Consider the following 4,525-nt stretch of genomic DNA (forward strand, 5'->3'; position numbering starts at 1 on the left):
TGTAGTGTCCCTGTTTCTTGCACCAAATAATACTTCTTGCATTGAAGTATGTTTTCTCTGATAGTAATACAGTTACATCAACTTCCCATCACTATCATTGCCCAGTATATTATTTTTAATCTTTTTTTGTACTTTTTTTTTTTTATCTTTGTTGGGTTGGTTAAGTTTTCTTTATTCCATTGTTCTCCTCTCCTGGTTTGGAAGTTACATATTTTCTTTCTCTTTATCTATAAAATTTTACATGCATACTTGAATTAACAAAAAATAAAGCATATCAATGTCCCTCTGTCCTTCCAGCAACAGAAGACCTTGGAAAGTTTTAACTGGGAACACACCTTCATCTACATGATGCTATTATTCACAGCTTTGTCCCACATCTGTGTTGTTTCCAGTCTCGCACTGTGACAACAGTGCTGCTAAGTGGGCACCTGACTTTCGCTCAGGTCATGATCTTGCAAGTTTGTGAGTTCGAGCCCTGCGTTGGGTGAGCTGGAGCCCCATTTCTGGTAAAACAGGAGCCATGTGTGAGCCCAACTTTCTCCCCCCCCCCTTGTGAGACTCTCTGTCTCCCTCTCTCTCTTTCTCTCTCTACCCCTCGCTCACTTACACCCTGTCTTTCTCTCTCAAGACAAAACAAACAAAAGGGCGCCTTGGTGGCTCACTCAGTTAAGTGTCTGACTTTGGCTCAGGTCATGATCTTGCAGTTCGTGGGTTCAAGCCCCGCGTTCCACTCTGTGCTGACAGCTCAGAGCCTGGAGCCTGCTTCAGATTCTGTGTCTCCCTCTCTCTGTCCCTCCCCCGCTCAGGCTCTGTCTCTCTCTCTCTCTCTCTCAAAAATAAAATAAAATAAAAAACCACTGCCGCTAAGTATATTTCTGCATCCCTCCTGATGTATATGCAAGGGTTTATCTGGATATGCACGTAAGTGGAATTTGGGCCGTAATGTGGTATGTTTTCTTTACCAGGTGTATGTTGGCTTTACCAAGGTGATGCCAAACTGGTTTTGAAAGTGGTTGCATTAGTTCACACTCACGCTGGTATCTGAACCTCCTCACTGCTCTTCGTGTTTGGTAGCATCAGCCCTGGAAGCCTGTGCCCAGCGGCAGGTGTAACAAGCTCACTGTGGTTGCCGTTTGCGTTTCCTGGGTTGCTAACGATGGCGGCTTTGGGTTTCCTCTCTGGGTTCTGCCTGCTCACATCTTTTGTATTTTTCTCTGCAGTTCGCTTGCAGCTTGACATGCAGTTTCCATATACTCTGGATTCTAGTCTTTTGTCAGTTACATGTATACAGTCAGTGTCTTTTCCTAGTTTGTGACTGACCTCTTCACTCTCATCTGCTGTCACGATCAGAAGTCCTTAACTGTAATGCTGAGGAATTGATAGATCTGTACGTTTGTGGTGAGTGCTTTATTCACTTATTTACTTACTGGTCTTACGAGATCTTCCCTTACCCCCAGCTCCTGGGGATATTCTCCTGTCTTACCTTGTAAACGTTTTACAGCATTTCCCTCACACTTTGATGTGTACCTTACCTGAAAACCGTCGTGTGCACTCTTTGTTTTGAATGCCTCCAAGTAGTCCCTGTTACCGCTGGTCTATAGAATTAATGCTTCTTTATATTTGCTCATGTTTACCGGTTCTGAGCTGCCAGACAACATTGGCAGCAGCAGCAGCAGCATCGCCGAGTCTTACCCTGAGCCAGGCAGTGTGCCCAGCACCATCACGTGTGGTGAGATAGTAAGACACATATATACAGGTCTCTGCCCCCAGTTCCTGGTGCAGAGCTCCTAAAACCCTCGCAATTTCCTAAGTGCAAGGAGCATTAGGAGCACCTCTTGTTCTGATGAGGGGACTCTGGGTGGGCTTCTGGGTGGGGGCTGGTCACCAGAAAGGCCAAACCATGATTAGAAGCTTGGAATCCGCGACCCCATCCCGTACTCTCCAGAAAGGGAAGAAGGACTGGAAATGGAGTTAATAATTCCTCCTACCCGCATGAGGGAGTCTCCATAAAACCCCAGTAGTACAGGGTTGAGGAAGCTTCCAGGCTGGTGAATACACCCACACCTGGAGGGTGCTGCACCCCAAGTCCATGGGGACAGAAGCTCCCATGCTCAGGACCCCATGCATTCCCTGTATCTGTTCATCTGGCTGTTCATATGAACCCTTTATCATGTCCCTAAATAAACTAGCAGACAAATCAGTGTTTATCCGAGTTCTATGAGCCACTCTAGCAAATTAATGGAACCCAAGGAGTGGTCAGTCAGAAGCACAGGTGATAATCTCAGCATCTGAAGTGGGGGTGGAGGGACAGTCTTGCGGGACTGAGCCCTCCCGTAACCTGTGGGAATCCGATGCTGTCTCCAGGTGGAGAGGATCAGAATTGAGTTAAATTATAGGACACCCAGCTGGTGTCGCAGAGAATTGTTTGATGTAGGGAGAATTCTCCGCACACCCGGTGACCAGAAGTGAGTTGTTACATGTGAGTAGGACGGAGACTTACGGTAGGGAAAAGCTGCATGCTTCTCTCATAGAAGGAAAAATCTGCATTTCTCATTGCACATGTATCGTCTCATTCCCTCCTGATTACAACCCTAACGTAGGCATTTGTTCCTAGTTTTCAGACAAGGAGAGTAGAAGTTTAGGGAGATTAAGTAAACCTCCCTAAGCTCACACCAGTAAAACGTGAGTCAGGATTTGAACCAGGGTCTCCCTGTTTCTAGAGCCCATGGTTTCCACTGAGCACAAAGGTATGAGGTCATTGCTCCGCCAGGGGACCTGGGTGAAAGTGCATGAACTTGGTCCCCAGTCCTAGGAGAAGCAAGGTGACGCTTTAGGGGGTAGAGGCCCACTCCTCAGGCCCTAAAGTGCACAGCTCCATGATAGGCATTAAGACTCACAGATGGGAGGGACCCTCTAGTTGTTAGGCCCTGGGCATATGGGAGGATCCATCCCTGAGGTTGAACCATCATCAAGCCCGGAGCAGGGCCCTCACATCCCCAGGCAGGCACCCTGGTTTGTGTGCATACTCACCGTCACTTCTGCATGCTTCTCGGGGGCACCCAGCCACTCTCAGGAATCTATACAAAGAGACTTCTGTGAGCAGATGACACTGGTGGCAACGGCTTTATTGTCATGAGGATAATTAGCTCTGTGTCCTCCTTCTGAAGGGGGCGGGAAGGAGAGAATATACAAAGATAATACTCACTGGCGAAGGCCATGTAGTCCAAACCAAAGGTAATGTACACAGCAGTTCTCACTATAGTGGTTTTGCTCTTCTGTAGGTTTGAGCACGTTTTTAATTCCCTGTTATGACTCTCAGTCAGTGAAGCCGCACCGCTCTTTGAATTCAGGACATAACCAGACCCAGAGACACAGGAAAGTTGGGCATGGCCACCCCTGGCCCCATTCTCTCCTTCCTCCGTGGGGCTGTGAGCTCTGCTACCCAGTTCTCTCCGTCTGGAGTGTTGCCTGGACTAACTTAGGCCAGATTTTTCATTTTGACCACAGACTTTTCAGTTACATGTAAGAAAAAAGAATGGATAAGTGGAGATCTCCCTGCTCCTAAATAGGTCCTTTTTGGTGCACATTTAAAGGTTCCCACCAGTTTGACCCTGACTCTGAAGACCACTCACTGAGCCTCCTGGCAGGGTCTCATCATAGAAGAATTTGTCCCAAGTCCAAACACCAGCATTAAATGCTTACTAAATGCCAAACAGGGTACCAAGCCCCTTACATGTTGTGATAATGCGATTCAGTCATACAACCAAAATACAGTTCTCATATATATTTGGTCTTTGTCCACAGTTCCTGGCTCACAGCTCCCCAAACCTTGCAATTTCCTGAGCCATCTTTTGTTACAATGGTGGCTCTCTTATCCTCAGTTTCTGAAATCTCTTCAGAGTCGTAAAGGAGAAATGGATGTCCTGTGGTTGATAACAGGCCCCTTTCCTCCACAAGTGGGCTTCTGTTAATGAGGGACTTTGGGGAAGCATGTAAGGAAGAGAGCTGGTTGCCAGAGGGAAGAACCATGAATCAGGAAGCAACCTCATTTCTGGGGAGCGGAGGGGAGGGGCTGGAAGCTGACTCAGTCCCCGATGGCCGGTGATCTAATCAGTTATGCTTCCACGTGCTACCATACTGGTCCCCAAGCTTCACAAAGACAGAAGTCCCTTTGTTTGAGACCTGACTTATACAGCTCTTCATCTAGCTGTTGATTCAGATCTTTTAATATCCTTTGCAATAAATCAATAATCTAGTGAGTGAACAGGTTTCCTGAGTTCTATGAGCCACTCTAGAAAATTAATTGAGCCCAAGGAGAGGGTCATAGGAACTTCTTTTTTTTTTTTTTAATGTTTATTTTTGAGAGAGAGAGAGAGAGAGAGAGAGAGAGAGAAACAGAGAGCTTTGGGGGAAGGGCAGTGAAAGGGAGACACAGAATCCGAAGCAGGCTCCAGGCTCCAAGCTGTCAGCACAGAGCCCAACGCAGGACTCGAACTCACATACTGCGAGACCATGACCTGAGCTG

Source organism: Prionailurus bengalensis, chromosome B2 (genome assembly GCF_016509475.1).
Source record: "Prionailurus bengalensis isolate Pbe53 chromosome B2, Fcat_Pben_1.1_paternal_pri, whole genome shotgun sequence".
Lineage (NCBI taxonomy): Eukaryota > Metazoa > Chordata > Mammalia > Carnivora > Felidae > Prionailurus > Prionailurus bengalensis.